Genomic DNA, 19,477 nt, shown 5'->3' with positions numbered 1-19,477 from the left:
ACCGACAGTCCAACATAGCGGAACAAGAGACAAGTGTATGGAAATTAGTTTTTGTATCAAGTTCGTCCTTTGGTGTCTGCAGCAGAAGAATGCCTGAATTGCACAAACACATTTTCTGTGTGAAGGACGAAACATATAGTTTGAAGAGTCTCTCCTGCGAAAGCCAGGATTTAATCATGAAAAAGCAAGTAAAATTTCAAGGAAATCCTCTATGCTTCAATAAACTATGTAGTGAGTATTGCATGCCTCCGTTTGATTCACTTGATATTGAAACTCTGTTGTCAGATCCAAACATCACTCTAGGTAAACATGCTACTAGCGATGAGAATAAGCTAGAAATATTCATCTCAAGGAAGTTCTACGTTAAAACCATAACTTTGTCTTGTCTCGATAACTTAGTGAATGAGATATTTCTTGTAGTATCTTCATCTGTAAGTGCACTGTGGGAAGGAAAGCCAAACATACATTCGGTGAGTATTGAGAAAGCTGATGAAATGTTTGCTGAACTGCGTCAAAAATTTCCAAGTAAAAGAATTCACAAATTGAAGTTAAATGTCTCATCATGTTTGAAACAAAATGTTACATTACAATGGCTTGAGACTCATGGTACAGCGGATGCACTGTTCAAATACATAAATGAGAATGAAAGCCTAGATGTTGCAGGAATTGAGCCGAATCCAATTGCTATAGTAGCAGCAGAACCAGGAATGGGGAAGACCACTCTGCTCTCCCACATAGCAGAAGAAGAAAATAAGAATCACAGCGACCGATGGGTTGTCAACGTTCGCCTAAAAGACGTTGCCAGCAAACTCCTCAACTTGAATCCAAGTGACAACATTTCCTACATCGCCAAGTGCTTGAGTGAGGCTTTCTTGGAAGGAGAGAGTTTGCTCTCAAAGCACTTGTTCCAACATAGCCTTGAAGTGAAAGGGAACTTTATTTTTCTCTTGGACGGATACGATGAGATTGCGTCTAAAGAAGAAAGGGAAAAGGTGCGGTTCCTGTTACAGTCATTGAAGGAGAACTCTCTTGGCCAGGTAATAATAACGACCCGACTCCACTTCAAGAAGGAATTGGAGTTAACCGTATCAGCCATTGCTTACCGCTTGAAGCCATTAACAGCAACTGAGCAGGAAATGCTCCTGGCAGAGACATGGATCAAGAACCTGGGTGTTTCCTCCAATGAGGATAAAACTGAGCGTGTTCATGTATGCGCAAGGGAACTCGTGGAGGATTTTTCTCAAAAAGTCGGTGAAGGCATAAAGAGTTTGATAGGGATTCCCTTGTTAGTGACGTTGCTTGGGGAAGTATATGAAGAAAAGTGCAATATATATTGCAATATGGAAGTTCCCCTTGTGGAGTCTGTGATCGTTAGAACTGAGAATATCTTAATGCTCTATAGAAGTTTTGAAGAAAAGAAAGTTGAGGACTTTTGTGCGCATGAGCTAAACTTAAGTACACAGATTAACTTAAGGAATAAAATATTTCATGATCATAGAAATGTGTGTGCAGAAGTTGCACTAGAGGATCTGTTCCCTTACACTGGATTTCCTTGTGACTGTTGTGTTAGGAGGAAACCAAGGATACTCGAAATACTAGAAGAGGATGAAATTCTGAGGATAGGGATTTTGCAGAAGATTGGCGGAAGAAGACTAACCTTTATTCACAGAACATTTGCAGAGTACTTCTTCACAATGTACCAGCTCCTACAAATGAAAACATGTTGTAAGAAATTCGCGAAAGCATTCAAGAATGAATTTCACAACATTAGATTTTGTATGGTAAGATTGTTTCTGGATATTGCCTTAGCTACAAGCAGAATTCATAAGGCTGCTCTCACAAATGACGTAGAAACAATTGAGAAAGAGTTAGAAAACGGAAATTCAATTAACCTACGCGATGCACTGGGAAGAACGCCCTGCCACCTAGCGGCTTCCCGTGGACACGTGGAGGCAGCAGAATTCCTCCTGACAATGGGATGTAATACACGCATTAAGGACGGTCTTCATAAGTATACAATAGTGGAAGTGGCTGCTAAGGTGGGGAAGTGGGAGATATGTTCTCTCTTTCTATCAAAGGGACGAAATATTAAATTAAGTATAGAGGAGAAATGCACATTGTTTAGGTATCTGTGTAATAATGGAGAAGCAGAGCCCCTGGAACAAATGCTCAATGACCTTGAATTTCGTCTGATGGATATTTTGCAGTTCAAGCAAATATTTTATTCTAGGGATGAAAGAGGAAACACAGGGTTGATAATCGCATTATTAAATGGCAACAATGAAGTACTTAGAATTCTTCTTGATAAATGTAAGGAGTATTATGTGGACAGTTCAGAAAATGATCTAATCAAATGCCTCATTGCTTTTCCTTCTTGTGACTTGGTAAGACTGAATGCATGTGTCAAGTTGTTAATTGATAAAGTGATAGCAAGAAATTGCTGTCGAAACCTCACAGAGGAACTGGACATAAACAGACTTTCACTTTACACAGTACAGGCAGTTTCAACTCTTATAGTTTGTTTGTTGGAATGCGAGATTTCGCTAAAAGAGGTGGCCTGGTCAGCTCTATTATATGGTAAAGTATCTGACTTGGAGAAGGTATTCACAAAGGTGGGTGAAGTACATAATGATATTGCTTCGTTCATTTTACAACCTTTTGAATCACATGAGACCATGTTACATTTTGCTGCGGTATATGGTACAATGCATTCTGTTATTTTTCTAATAAGGCAATTAGGAAAAAAGGGCGAAAATATACTTCGTTACATTTTATCTCAGGATTTGCAGCAACTCTCATTAATACATTATGCTGTTAAGAGGAATCACATTGAATTATGTGATATATACATTCAAGAAATCAGAAACAGGGAAGTAATATTACAAGAATACATATTCCAGGAAGACAATCACGGCAAGACTCCTCTTCACTGGGCTGCTTACCATAGAAATATGAATATGGTGGAATTTCTTATTTTGAAAATGAAAGATCAACAAACATCTGTTTTCCAAGGAAGAACTAAGCTTCCATTAGTCACTCGTGGTACATCAAGTAATGAAACCCAGCTTTTTGAAATTCTGTTTCAAGAAATCACGAAACATGGTAACAATGTGTTAGCTTACATTTTAAAAACCGACTCCACCCAAAGAAACAGTCTTCATTACTTAGAGGTAGATAACTATAAGCACTATTGCAGTGAAAAACCTAAAATTAATGGAGGTTGCTGTGTAGAATGGATACGTGAACAGATGAATAGTGAAATTGTTAAACTCTTTCAGGTGCTTTCCGCGCCATATAGTGTTGAAAATTTCATTAATTTTATCTTCCATAAAATTGCTGAAAACAGAAAAACACTCATTTACTTTGTTACTTCTGAAAATTTCAAGAAAGAAAATGCTCTAACCCTAGCTGTTTCCCACAAACAGTTTGAAACCTTTGAAATTCTCGCAGAAGAGATTGAGAAGGAAGGAGGAAGACTTGAGCACTTTGTAGGGAACAATGAAAATTCCGAATACAAGACGCTGATTGCGTTGTCAGTGAAGTGTGGAAGCATACAGATTCTCGAGTTTATTCTTAAGAAAGTAAATCATGGTGGAGACAACATAGCTGAATGTTACCCAAAATATGTACAATATATACTCTCAACATTCTCAGAATGTTTGCTGACTAGAGAAATCTCATCGTCGCAACTGGAGGCAGATTTCATGATGTTACTAAAAGATGATCCTCGACTTATGTATTTTCTGCATGGCCTTGCAAAGTTCTGCGATATAATTGTTCTGAGGACCTACTTTGAAATAATACGCCAAATTGACGGAAGCCTTGAGTATTACATCACACGAAGAAATGATAATGGTATTACTAGTATTCACTGTGCAGCTGAGGTAGGAAGGAAGGAAGTCGTTGAGTATCTTCTTGAAGAAGTGGAAAAGGAATGTGGAGACTGCAGTCACTGCTTCTATCCGAACGAGGAAGGATGGACACTGTTGCATTCAGCTGCTGTTGGTGGAAATACGTATTTAGTAGGGTTTCTTATGAACAAAATCAGAGAGTATAGGTTCAACACCTTAGCATACATTCTCCTAGAAACCACTGGTGGGCAGAGTGCTATTCACTGCGCATCCTCTAATGGTCAGGCAAAAGTTGTAAAGCTCTTACTCACCTTCATAGAAATGAGAAGTTGTGTTTTTCTATCACATATTCTCTCCAAGCAAGAATATAAGAACACTCTGATGTGTAATGCAGCATCTCATGGTGACGCCAAGCTTCTGGATTTTATAGTGCAGAAACGTACAAAAAAGGTAAGAAAAAGTAATGTTCCTAATAGTGGTAGTCACAGAAAGGCTTTTCCGAAATATACTTCCAACTTAAAAGAAATGAAATCTAAAAATAGATTGAGAAAGTCGCGTAATGTATATGGATTTGACTTAAAGAGCCACGAGATGTCACCACTTTACTTGGCCATTAGGCACGATAATGTGCAGGTAGTACAATATTTGTTTGAGAACGTTGGAAGGAAAACGGACAAGATTATATTTGTTGAGAATCTCGTAAGTTGCTTCCATGGCACAAACACAAGATCACCTTTTCACTATGCACACTTTCATGAAGCATGGAAAAGTCTCTCATACCTGATCCAACTAGTCACAAACAGTCGGAAATATTTAACGTCCTTCTTATACAACAGAGACCAACATGGTAAGACTCTCTTACATTATTCCATATTAAGCGGCAACACAAGTGTTTCAACATTGTTGATGCAGACGATGAGTGAAGAAGAGGGAGAAGACATCTTTCGGTGGAGTATGTGGAGTTCCATGACTTTGGAAGAATTTCTCGACAGTCTTTTGAAGAAAAGAAATATTGAATTGTTTCTGCATTTAATTCGTCTAATACAGAAAGATAGAGGTAGCATCATGTCTTTATTTACTGAACAAACGGACACAGATAAATCAGTTACTTGCTATATGGCCAAGTATGTAGACAGGGAAGTTTTGGAATTCCTTTTGAAGGAGTTAGAGAAGGAAGGTGGAAACATATTTCACTATCTATCAACACGTGATAGAAAAGGGCAAAGACTTCTAGAGGAAACTATGGTTTGTAATAACTATGAAGCAGCAGGTTACTTGATAGGTCAGATAAAGGAGAGAGGAAGAGATGTCGTTGACTATTTTTGTAAGGAAGATTTCATAAGAAGAATAAAGAACAAGGCAATGGACGAACTCAAAAACAATAATGAGGAACTTGTTACCAACTACGAATACCTGAATGTTTACCTTCGAAAATCTCACGCCAACGCATTGAAAAATAATGAGACTGAAGTCGCTAACCTACTCTTAAACGTTGCTGGAAGTATAAACCAAAACTTCCTGAACTATTTACCTCACAATGTAAGTGTAGAAACACAAATTGGTCTTGCAATTAAGGCAGGGAGTATTGAGATGTTGGATTCCATCTTCAGACGAATAGGCGATTTAAGCATTGCAGTGTTTTTAGAATCCCCTCACAATGATATGTATAGAAGGAACGCCTTTCACGTCGCTGCAATGTCTGGTTACAAGAATGTGATGGAGTTCCTTTTTAGGAAGGTGAAACAAGAGCGTGGGGAAAGTTGCAGCCTTGCAAGTATTATAAGTGGTAGAGATAATAAAGGAAACACTCCATTCTATTATGCTGTAAGAGGTGGACACATAGAACTTGTTAAATTTCTGCTTGAGACTATAAAGGGGGAAACACTTTCGAACGATCATTGCACACGTAATTATTTGGAATGAGCAGAAAAAGCTGAGGGATCCAAGATAATCCTACATGTCTCATTTCACACAATAACGATAGTTCTGTATATACGTGGAGAATATTTGACTACAAGACATGAGGGAATTGAGAGTGCAGATGCCTGCTATCCCTCCTCCAAAATACTAATAGGACACTGCAAGGGACGCTTTACCCGCCCATAATGATACATTAGTCGCTCACATTTGAAAATCAAATGTTTGCATGAGGTTTTAAAATGTGAAATTATTTCTAAAGAAATTATTGTGTCGTTCTCTCCAATTCGCTCATCAGTGGCAGATAACACATAAAATAACTCAAACTATAATTAGCTAATTTACCAAAACACGAAGCAAAAATTGAAATATTTATTTTTCGTTCTAGGACAAGATATTCGGTTGTAAGAGTGGAAAAATGTATCGGGCAGATATCTTTTTGAAATGTAACTATTAGGTTGCCAATATAATGAAACGATGTCTTCAAAGGTACACTGACTTGTGAACCAACATGGCGGCCACAATCAAATCTTGTAGCTGTCGTAAGGAGTAAATTTACTAAATTGTTCTTATCTGCTTAACCTTAAATTGATCTCACACTACATTTAAACAGCGTACGCCAATTTATTTATGGTCCATTCATGCTGTAGCAGTTTCTAAGAGAACAGTCCTCCGGATGAAGCTGCAGCCACCAGAGAATGTATTCTTTACTCAACTAGAGTTCCTCCATTTATCGATGTACCTCATTATTATTTCATGATGAATAAATGATGCATGTTGCTTACAGTGTTTTCTGAACTATAGGCAGGAGCCGGCCCTTGGTGGGTGGTCTGAGAAAAACAGTGTCTGTTCCATAGGTACCCTCTATAATCACACTATAAATATTGTTACAATTAATAAACAATAAATTTATAGTTTCATATTATTATCTAAGAGCTATAACCAGAACATCCTGAATTATGAGAATCTTATAAAAGTTTCTATTATAATTATTATTTTCATTTGAGATGTACAGACACCGGCAAAAATAATGGTACACCTACATCCTGAAATACTGGCTTCCTGCAATGCATTAAGTGAGTTGCTCAATTCTACGGTAATCAGCCGACTTCTATAGCAACTTTTCTAAGGAAGTTTTGCTGTCACCGTTGAGTTAGGAAACACACATAGCACATTGCAGGGACGACCATATTTCAGGATATTGGTGTCGCATGTTTATTGATGGTGTACGTACATTTCTCGTGTAACGTTCATCATACTTATTTACCAAACCGGATGTGTTCGAGGTTAAAACACACTTTTACCTTTCAAAGTGGCAATTTTTAATTATATCCAATAAAATTCTATTTGGTTTACTTTTAATTGAGTTTTCAATAACAATAATATTTCCATTTCATGATTTCATTCTATAATTAAACGAACAATGGATATTATCCATTTCTGATTGAAATATTTCAACGCAATTTTTACGCAGAACTTCGTTTAGAATATGATTTAAGTAATGTTGTATGTTGTTAAGAATTTCACATCAATGCATTAATTAGACTAGTTACTTAATTGGAAGCACTAGCATCTTATAATTCACAATATGAAGTATGGTGGAGTGGAAATGTTGCCTTCTTGCTTCAAATAGGTGCGTTTAAACTTTCTCGTCGATATCTGAACTCCAAGTTTCGCCCCAACGGCTTCGAAGTTTTGTGGGTATGCAACCACGCAATGCATGCACTCTTAAGCGATTTATCAAACTGTGAGCATTGATGTGTACTGTTTTTGCTCGACATCATGCTCGTAGTTGGAGAAATTTGCTTGCAAATTGCTTACAAGTATAATGTATAGCGTGGTTGCATACCCACAACATTTCAAAGTCGTTGAGACGAGTCTTAGAATCTAGATGTCGAAGTGAAATTTTAAACTTTTCTTTCTGAAGAAGAAAGGAAATATAATTTTTCTATTACAAGTCAAACTTATATTTTTTTTTCACTTCACCGTAATAAACAGTACACAAACAATTATTTTTATTAGACCCGGATCTGACTACAGGAACATAGATATGACTTTTCAGCGATTCGGGTCCCAATAATACTCCGTAAACCAACGTCTCCCGTTAGATCAACGATAAAAGATCATTTTGTCTATAAAAAAAATACTTATAAGAACCAACAGAAGATGGAAAATTCATTTATCCCTTGTTTAATTTCAGAAGGAAGTTCTTGTATCAAGCATTGTTTAGGAAATAACAGGCATATTTGATGGTGTCCGCCATTTTGCTTTTGCATCAACATAGAGTTAAAGGCACAATATTCCATTCTCTTGGCGACCTGTCTTAATTCCTGTCACTCTTCCTCTATTAGTTGAAGAGGATTTTATATTAGTAAATTCCATGCTAGAATATCATGACACAATTGCCACTCTAACGTCACATATCCAGCAAAGGTTAATTTATTTTTAATATTGTTTCTATAAAAGAACTAGAACGTGCTTTTCATGACTGCAGTTTGTGTCCTTCTTGTGTTTCTTATTGCTCCACGAATTTGTATTTTTTAAAACTCTTATGTGTTAATGGTATCTGAGTCAGTAATGAACATAATATACATGCATTTGATGTTAGGAGAAACTACACATTGGAAACATATCAAATGATCTGTGCAGTGGGGTAGGTATATCTTTCATTTGAGGGTGTAAAAATGTTTTGTATTATTAAAATCTGTTCCTACCAACCTTAACTATTTACACTTGTCAGACAAATGTTCAGGGTAGAATTATGTGGTTTGATGAATTTAGGATATACTATGCCCTCTTCCTAAAATTTGACAGTGTGCTATGTACTGCTGCGTATACCTTGTTTCTGTGCCACTCTATGTATATGATTGTATATATGCCTATATATGTGTTTGAATGTGTATATAAATATGTATATATGTATTATATAAGTATGTATTAATTTGTATTCTTGTTATTAAGCGTTGCTCTCCTGTTACTCTTAATCGCGACGATGAGGATGAGAGACATTTAAATAAAATTGATGTTGGAACACTTACAAAGAGCTTCTATGCCCTGACAGGGACTCTACTAGGTAACTTCGGTGGCGTTATGAAAGTCGACCCCTCAACTCACTTGACTACCTAGCCAGCGTATGTATTTCTATGTTTAGTCAGAGGTCGCAGGTTCAAACCCTAAGATGGTGTCACCATCATTCATTTTGTAGGCACATTATTCCTTCTCGTCATCGCGATTGATTAAAAAGGTATAAAAGCGACGTAAAATAATACAACTTGATATAACCTATGTCCTCATGATTTTGAGGTTTTACTGCTAATCACGATTACAAACAATTTGCAAGTTCCCAGTGAACACGGGACCTGCTGCATTCTTGTCGTCTGAGAACACAAACACATGATTTGCATACATTAAGCAATGATAGTAAGCAATTAACTTTGAAATTTGTCACAAAACCGTTCTGTAATTTCCGAAAATGGAAAAATTAGGTACATTGTAGCTATACATTATTTACGTTTATAATGTTCATGTAAATGTTCTATTTTGTAATTAGGAAATGTAAATATTGTATATAAATCAAGATTTATTATTGCAATATTTCATCTTGTTGAAGAAATATAATTTTATATAATACATACAATGTATTTCAACACTTTAATTGTGTGTATCACACAAGACGTTATGTTATGGAGTTAAATCAACTTTATATAATTGCGGACTAAAAGTGGTAAACGTTGTAAGTGTCAAAATCGAAAGTGTTTGGAAATCGCATCGTTCAGCACATCAGCCCGTACGAACGTTCACACTAGAGCCTCTTTCCACGCCCTTTGAACTACTTAGAGGGCTACCAGCCACATTACACGTGGCTGGTACCATGGCACATTTCACAGTTTAACGTGGTAAACGGTGTTTGAATTATTGTGGCACTTACAGCGTTTACCAATTTTAGGCTTCAATTGTATAATTTATGTGAAAGTACTTGCGATTTTTGTGTGTGTATGAAACATGTCCACTTTGTAAATAAAATCTATTTTGCTTTGAAGTGTCACTCCTTTGACAAAAATTAAATTTATGAGTTTCAGTCTCCCTTCGAAGGAGAGTGGAAATGTTAATCCTGTGTATTAATAATTTAGAAGTTGCAATTTTGTTGCAGAAATTCCTTAAATGTGAAAGTTTAAAATATTGCTACTATATATAATTTACGTATGTATATAATGCTGATGCTAATGTTGTATTTTATTGTTATGTCATGTGAATATTGTGTGTGAATAAATTTTTATTTAGGCAATTTACGTTGTTTAAAATAAAATATTGTTTCATGTGATTGAGGAAATACAAACTAGGGCTGAGCTGATACCAATACCGATGTATCGGTATCGGCCAATACCAGTGGTATGGGTATCGGTAAGTATATGTTGAAATGTTTCCACCTATATCATTGTTTTTAAGTCACTAGAAACGCTGTCGAAACCAACTATTGTTTCATTTCAAAGGCTCGTTCACCTTTTCCAACTTAAATTTCGCTTTGAAGAAAAATGAAAAATAGGTATCTTGCATTTGTTAATTGAACGTGGACTCACGTTCCGTGAACAGCGATTACGTGACAAAGATCTATACGCAGATAAGACTCGCGTCAAGTATCTTGCAAACCAAGGGTAACGTGAAATTATCCTCGTAGGAGTCTTCGAAGTCCACAACGCTTTGATCCTACAGATGTGGTCTCGTGTAACAATAATCATAATGAGGTTCGTGTAGCCAACGAGTCACCTGGTGTATTGTGAACATCTCTCTCTTTAGAGACCTCCGCAGTCAAAACGGTCATCGCTCATGTGAGTGGTGGACGTGTCTCAGACATACTTGTAGTGCATAGCATATTCCTGGAAACTCAAGTCAAAATATTTAAATCTACATCATCTCCTAAATATTGTATTGCTTGACACGGAGGATTCTTTATCACTTTTGGCTTCATTGCAAGTACTTCCTTTAGTATAGGAAGCATTTTAAATACCTCTTTCAAATCGCTTGGCGGCTCTGGTTGTTTTAGGCAAGCTAACTTTTCACCGTAAGAAAAATCCTCTAATAAAAGATGATAAAAAAAGGAATCAACGTCATCATAAAATTGTATTTAAAAAATTAGAGAAGGGCCGCTCTAAAAGCTAATTTTTGTATATTTTGCCTTGAGTTGCCAATTATTTAGGCATTGCTAATCAAAGATAGCTTTTGATTTTAAGCTTTTGGCGCGTCATACTATTTTATGACTGAATTATACTGTCTGTGAAAAATTGATTTGCTGATTCTCACTGGCAGACTTAACACTGATACAACAAGTACCTGCGCTAATCCTCGATATTCTTTCCAACTTTAGACTTTTGTTGGTCCTGACCTGAATAACTGGATTTCAACTGGCGTTTTTCTGCACATGGAACGCGGCAGGGGAATAATTTCCCTTGAGCGACAGTAGATGGCAGTTACTTTTTGAAAAGTGTAGTGATGGGTTTGGATTTCCTTGCACACAAAGGAATAGAACTATGATTTATTTTTTTAGAAACAATTTGCAGAAAGTCTATATTGAAAGCAAAGTCAGGTCGGATTATCACTGTACTGAAGTCAATCGCTTGATATACAAGCAAGATCCTGGTAAGTTTTCTTTCTCTCTACATTTAGGTTTCTAATTTTTATTCTCTTTGTTAAAGGACAAAAAAAAGAGACGAGTTAGGTTTTACATTACAGTTTTACAGTTAGTTTTAGATGTCATCTCCGGGCTGGTAAATTGCCAATTATTCTTGTGTTCAATGATGATTTAGTGTTAGTTTAGACAGAGTGATCCGTTAGTTTTAGAGAAGGTTGAAGAGGCATGATCTCATTTTTCAACATTGGGGGAGAGGGGGACGACAACCACACGATTTCCTTGCTCTTAGATTCATTTAATATTGCTCTAATATTTGAATCATCTGATCGATTGTCGTTGATTTTGATGTACATCGTTTGTTGGGTTAATTTATTTATCGCCACTTGTTAAAAAGGAATATCTGTGAAATGTAATAATACTAACACACACACACACACACACACACACACACACAAATACAAAAATAGTTCCAGTAATGGCCCATTTACTTAAGGCTCTAAAGTATCACGTGAGCTAGTTACGTGAGGTAGTAGTTCTTGAGAGATTGGCAATAAACAAATTACGTCAAAGCGTCCACTTCATTAATTCCTAAGGCAATCAATTAGGTAATTTGTCAATGTCTTCCTATGAGGAAAAATCTCTCGACATATCTGTTGACGGATGAAGTTCTGACCAAATAAGGGATTAAACACCGATTCCATCTGCAGGTTCAGATAAGAAGTTTCTTTACACATACCTTTACACCACATGTAAGTCTTTTTTCTGCGTTTAACATAATAAATTCCAGCTTCCATTTAGGATTACAAATGTACTTCTACGCGATCACTATATTCCACCAGCGAATCAGTTAGCTAAGGTTTTACACCAATCACCATGCACTCTCACTCTAGCTTGAGCTTTTAGGTTCACTTCATGCACCGATAGGCTGATCCTGGACTGGACCTACAGTTTAAAGTGAGATCCGAACCACTGTGAAATGTGGGACCTTAACCTCTTGATTACAAGGCAACCAGTGTTGCGATGTTAAAAAAATTCAAAATCTTTTGTACAGCCAACGCAAAGATAACAGTAGGCAAATTGTACCTCACTTTTTGCATTCTTTTTTATTGTACATTCTGAGCTCTTTTAAAATATGGAATTCTGTTGTAGAGAAGCAGTTGTTACCCACTGCTCACTGAGTTTAGTATTTCAATTAACAATCATCACATTGTTGAATGAAGACCGACTGAAAGTCGCCTTCTATTTATTTTGCCGTTGTGTGTACATTACCACACTTCATTCTCATATAGGCTAAACGGTAGTGGATTGAAGCAACTGTGGAATCAATGTTACCAGGTCTATTTTTCTGAACGAAACGAGCATTCATGAGCAATTGTTGTAACTGAGATTATAGTTCTTGTCTGGTCTTACGGCGGGCAGCCTACATGATGGCAAGGGTAATGGTTTTTTACGTTTAGAAGTTAAAAAGAGATTACTTGAAAATCAAAATTAACGAAATTGAAACAAACAGCACAAACAAAAATATCAGAGATTTATATAAAGGTGTAAATGAATTTAGAAAGGGGTGGCAACCTAAAGTAAACTTGATAAAAGATAAAGACGGTGATTTTCTAGCTGACCCAAGCGATATTCTAAATAGATGGAAGAACTACTTTAATGACCTTTTAAATGTTCATGTAGGAGATAAATCAGAAGTTTGAGTTTTAAGTCCACTTTATGCACAGTAAGGCTAATCGGGACTGGACCTACAGTTTAAAGTGGGATCAGAACCACTTGTGCCTCCACCGGGTATCGAACCCGGGACCCCTTGATTGCAAGGCAATGACGCTACCACTGCGCCATGGGGGAGGCCATAAATCAGAAGTAAATGAAGTACACACAGCAGAACCTTTACTTCCAGAACCTAACTTGACTGAAGTTAAAGATGCTAGTAAAAGGCTAAAGAATAGCAAAGCACTTGGCATTGATTTAATACCAGCTGAGTTAATTAAATATGGTGAAAATTCGTTAATATGTCAAATTCCTAAATTAATTTGTTTAATATGGAATAAAGAAGAAATACCTCAATAGTGGAAAGAATGCATAATTGTTCCTGTGTTTAAAAAAGGTGATAAAATGAACTGCAATAATTACCGTGGAATTTCTCTACTCTCAACAACATATAAAATATTATCTAACATTCTTTTAACAAGACTAACCCCATATGCTAATGAAATTATAGGTGATTATCAATGTGGATTTAAACGTAACAGATCAACTACAGATCATTTTTTTCACATCAGACAGACACTTGAAAAAAAGTGGGAATATAACCAAAATGTCCATCAGCTATTCATTGATTTAAAGAAAAGCATATGATTCGGTCAAAAGAGATAAATTATATAATATATTAGTGGAGTCTGGAATACCTAAGAAGCTTGTTAGTATGATAAAAGTAGGCACCAGTGAAACAGAAAGTAAAATTCGTGTGGGTATTAATGTGTCTGACAAATTTACAATTCATGATGGGTTAAAACAAGGAGATGCATTATCTCCATTGCTCTTTAATTTTGCCTTAGAATATGCTGTTAGGAAGGTAAAAGAAACTAACGAAGGACTAAAATTAAATGGTATGACTCAGTTGTTAGCATATGCAGATGATATAGACTTATTAGGGGATGATATAAATACAATTAAAAATAATGCTAAAATATTTTTCAGAACTGCTAAAGAGATAAGTTTGGAAGTTAACACAGAGAAAACTAAATATATGCTTACAGGCCGAAACCAAGTATTAGGTAATAATCAAAATCTAATTATTGATAACAACTCGTTTGAACCAGTTTCCAAATTCAAATACTTAGGAGTAATATTAACAAATGAAAATTATATTAAAGAGGAAATAAAAAGTAGGCTTAATTCAGGAAATACATGTTACTTCTCTCTTCATAAACTTTTGTCTTCTTGTTTAATATCTAAGAAAGTAAAAGTTAAAATGTACAAAACAGTAATTTTGCCTGTAGTATTATATGGGTGTGAAACTTGGTCCCTTACATTGAAAGAGGAACATAAATTGAGAGTATTTGAAAATAAGATGCTTAGGAAAATATTTGGACCTAAAGGGGATGAGGAGACAGGTGAGTGGAGAAGGTTACATAATTTAGAACTACATAATTTGTATTCATGTCCAGATATTATTAGAATAATTAAATCAAGAAGACTTAGGTGGGCAGGCCATGTGGCACGAATGGGAGAGGAAAGAGGAGTTTACAGGATTCTTGTTGGGAAACCTGATGGTAAGAGACCTGTAGGAAGGCCAAGAGGAAGATGGAGGGACAACGTTGAGATGGACCTAAGGGAAATCGGCAGGGATGGAAAAGAGTATATAGATCTTGCTCAAGATAGGGACAGATGGAGGGCCTATGTTGCTGCAGCCATGAACCTTCGGGTTTAAGAAGGCTAGAGAGTTAGTTTGTTAGTTAAGGGTGAAGGGAGAATACACCACATATTTTCTTAGAAGCTCGGTTTGCCTACTTCTTCGAGGTAGTGTATTATGGCATATCATCACATGTAGGTAGTCACTGAAGACGATTTCGTGGATAGCAGATAAACTCAGAAAGGGTCCTTGAAACGTCGGTACCTATATATATATATATATATATATATATATATATATATATATATATATGTGTGTGTGTGTGTGTGTGTGTGTGTGTGTGTGTGTGTGTGTGTGTGTGTGTGTGTGTGTGTGTGTGTGTGTGTGTGTACAAAGTGATACAAGGAACCCCCTCACCCGTAGTTGCTTGGACATTTATCGGCTTAAAAATAGGTAACATTCTTTTAGAGTATAATATTATAACTGCAATAAGATTACATTACAAGTCGGCCACCCTTGCCTCCCCGTGCGCACGTCTATGAAAATGAAGCTTTAGTGTTTGTTAGGTGTTGAACGTCCTCCTACTTATATAAAAAAATATGTTCGCACCTGTTAGACCTATTCCTAAAACTAGTGATTCAATTTTGTAGCAAGTTTGGTGAGTTATGATTGGCCAAATGGAAGTTTTTAATGGAAAATATTAAGTGAGAAAACTTCTAGTTTTTCATATTTTTGGTTGAAATGCGTCTAACGTACGAAGGGAGTTAGAGATGTTTTGTGGGGTTTCAGTTCCCTATCCCGCCTGGAACGCCGTCCCTGATAAGGTGGACATAAGGGAAGAAGAGCGAATATTCTGAGGGAAAGTAACTCAGTAGATGGACAGTTTGATTCAGATGACCATTGACACCCATCAGTGTAACAATTTGTAAGAGTGCAGTGATACATTTTAAAATACTTTCAATCACCAGTTACTTTATTTGCAGAAGAAACTCATTTTTCCATGTGTGTCTGCAATAAACGCAGCGTTACCTTGTAATCAATGGTTCCCGGGTTCGATACCCAGTGAAAGCACATGGTGGTTCAAATCCTATTTTAAACTGTGGGTCCAGTCCCGATTAAGTTATCTGTGCATAAAGAGGACTTAAAACGATTATTATTATTTTATGGGTACACATGTAACATTGAAATTTTCGGTATTTGGAATATTACTTATTTTGTCATGTATATTTATTTTTAAAACTGAATCATGCAATTCGTAGTTTTATACAATCTCAATTGTTTGCAAATATATATATATAACAAAAAACATAAATATATTTAGGATTTCGCGTTTTAGACCTTTAATTTAACATATATTAAGAGCCCGGTCTCTGGCACCGTGAGCGATCAACAAGGTAATTTTTCTGGTGTGACCCATGAAGGGTTAATCAGAACTGAACCTATAGTTTAAAGAATCCATACCAACGTTCCTCCACCGGGGATCGTACCTCAGACCCCTTGATTCAAATACAACAGCGGTACTAATTTACAGTGACGGCGCTTCGTGGTGACGGGGAAAATGTCTGGAGGGTAAGAGAACGAGAAAATATTGCAAGGGGCCAGATATATTACTTGCACACGGTGTATACGCTTGTATGTACACTAGAGTGGAGTGAAAAAACTTTTATTTTTATTTTTATAAGCTAGACTAGGGAAAATGTGCCATTTGTCCATAGTAAGAATCCTGCAAAATCATATTATTTTCTGTCAACTCTTTGATCGCCCTTCACCTTATTGAAATAATTGGCATTTTAACCCTTTTTATGACTTTGTAGCCTGATTCACTTTGATTTCAGCATGGCTTATTAAGTAGCGAATCTAAGCGAGCTACTTATTGAAAAGGTTTTGGCCATCTTAAGCTTACCTATACATTGTATGGGGATATCCTGAGGATAACATGATGTCCCATGACATCCTGGGGATAACTTGTGTTGTATAGTAGGGTGGAGTGAAAATTTTTATTTTTTATTTTTAGAAGCTAGACTATGGAAAATGTGCCATTTGCCCTATAGCTTACCAATACAACACACGTTATCCCCAGGATGTCCTTGGGATATCCTGGGGACATATGTTATCCTCAGGATATCCGCATCCCTAGAACTTTCATTTTCAGAGAGATGGCAGTTACAAGAGATATTTGGCGCTCCACGAAACCTACCGACCAATATTCTGCCGACCTACACCGATCTCATGAAGTAATATATTCAACTGCGACCAGACCTGAGGACGGACAATGGAAAATACCCATCAATTTTGGACATATCTCACAAACTGTGCTATGAAGTCGAAGAGATCTGGGAAAGAGCCTCACTTCCAACAGTAACTCACGCACAAGCGATTGAAAAACTCAGATCGTTCCACGACAAATACAACACAATCCTAAAGGTCTGCAAAGGGAAAAAGGATCAACACAACTACCAACGGAGACTCTCCGACTTTCGCGACAGAGGTAACAGTCTGTTTGATCTCAGCAAATGCAAGTGCTTCGACATGGTTTCCAACTGCAAATGCACAAAAGAATTCAAAGTTCAAAGGAACGCCATTTCCTTGAAGACCAGAGAGGACCAAAAAAGATGATAATCAGCAGTATAGATCAAGAGGAGACGTCAAAATGGAAGAAGAAAGCTGAAAGGGAGGAAGCCAATCTCGAATGAATGAAGAAGCAGAGGACCGTTGAGAGTAAAGGTCAAGCCGATTCTGCCGACAGTGCCGAAGATGACACGTACCCGTCGGTCAATGCCACTGGCGATGAGTACATTCCAGATACAGAATCAGTCAAGACTAAGCCAAAGCAGAATCGCCAATGTAAGAAAATGACAATCTCTCTACCTTCACTCGCTAAAGCTTGCGATCGGATCCGAGTCTCGGATGGATCGGCTGCTGTATTAGCAACATCAGTTCTGCATGATCTTGGTCTCGTGTCGCCAATCGACCGATCTAAAGTAATCGATCGAAGCAAGATCCGCCGAGAACGCTGCAAAACTCGTAAGGAACTCCAACAGAATGATGACCAGTTGGACCACACTCACACTGACATAAGGTATTCTTTGATAACCACAAGGATCAAACTTTGACACACGTTCTTGGCGACGACAACAAGTAACACAGAAAAATCCTCACGAAAGAACACATAAGCATCATCACTTAGCCGGGTTCTTCGTACTTCAGCCACACGACTCCGCCATCAGGCTCCAGCAAAGACATAGCTGAGTCAATAGTCTCTAGTTTCAAAGAGAGGAATGCGCAGACAGAGAACATTAAAGTTGTAGGTTGTAACGGCACAAATGTGAACACGAGACACACAGCGGGCGTTATCCGCCGACTGGAAGGAACCTTCGAGCGTCCTCTGCAGAGGCTGGTATGTCTGCTCCATGCCAATGAGCTGCCCCTGCGCCATCTATTCCAGGCACTCGGTGGTACCACTACAGGCCCGCACGGATTCTGTGGAGATATCGGAAAGCGGCTAGTGACGTGTAGCGAACAGTCTGTCTCCTCATTTGCACCAGTGCAGCTGACCGAGCAACTGTCCAATGTTCAAATTCAAATTCAAATTTTCTTTATTAAAGGGCGAGGTTCAGCCTGTTGACCCGAAGGAGTTGAGCACAGATCAGCGCTATCTACTGGAAATGTGCAATAGCATCGGGAAAGGTGAATGTAGCGTCAATCTGGCAATGCAAAACCCAGGTTGCCTGAATCACTCACGATGGATAACGACAGCCAATCGAATCCTCCGATTATATGTAAGCGACATGGAACCGTCAGAGAATCTGAAAAAGCTGGTGACGTTCATCATTCGCGTATATGCTCCAACGTGGTTCGCCGTAAAAGCCCACTGCTCATGCAAAGATGGAGCTAGGCACCTTCACCAGATGCTCGTCAAGTGACGATACCTCAGCCCTAAGCACAAGAAGATCGTTCACCCCATCATTCATCGCAATGCATACTTCGCTCACCCGGAGAATCTGCTCCTGGCCATGATGACGGACCATCGACCACACATACGTGAGCTGGTCCAGCGACGAGTGATGAAGGCCAGAGCTGCAGCAGACACCAGTGGACAAATACGGAGGTTTAAGGTTCCCGCAAAACTCAATTTCGACGCCGTGGAATACTTCGACGTGATCGACTGGTCCATCTGCCTTATCTCGGACCCTCCCGTAATCAAGGCAATGACAGACACTGGGCTCAGTGATCTCATCACGACGGTGGTGACTCCAACCCTCACCTTCTCAAAATTCCCCAACCCCACACAGGCTGTGGAAAGACACGTGAAGATGGTGACCGAGGTGGCGAAAGCTGTTTGTGGACAGAAATCGAGAGATGGCTTCATCCGTGCACGCATCGCTTCTCGACAGCTACAGAATAATGCCGACGTTAGAGTCGAAACGTGACTTTTCTCACTTCACCTTGTAACTGTTTGTGGCATTTGATTGCATTAACTGAGTTTTAAAGTGACTAAACTGACTAATAGTCACTATTGACTGACTATATCGTTATATCGTTGTAATGTCGCTTAGTATTGCAAAATAAAAGGTTGCGAAGGGCGATCAAAATATTGCTCAAAAGTCTTGAAATTTTTACACAGTGTTCTATTGATCTATTGGCACCTTTTGACATATCTAGCTAATTGAAATTCAAAAAAAAATTTTTTTGGCCCATTTTCACTCCACCCTAATGTACACGTAGTAT

The 19,477-nt window shown here is 37.7% G+C and overlaps 1 non-coding gene across 1 annotated transcript; it reads right to left on the bottom strand.

Moving 5' to 3' along the window:
• Positions 1-13,170: 13,170 nt before the first annotated feature.
• Positions 13,171-13,245, bottom strand: TRNAA-UGC (transfer RNA alanine (anticodon UGC)). The gene has a single exon. It is a non-coding gene; the product is annotated as a tRNA-Ala (tRNA).
• Between the last annotated feature and the right edge of the window lie 6,232 nt (positions 13,246-19,477).

The sequence above is a fragment of the Lepisma saccharinum genome, chromosome 15, assembly GCF_977018435.1.
Source record: "Lepisma saccharinum chromosome 15, izLepSacc3.1, whole genome shotgun sequence".
Classification (NCBI taxonomy): Eukaryota; Metazoa; Arthropoda; class Insecta; order Zygentoma; family Lepismatidae; genus Lepisma; species Lepisma saccharinum.
This window is presented reverse-complemented; position numbering and strand designations above follow the sequence as displayed.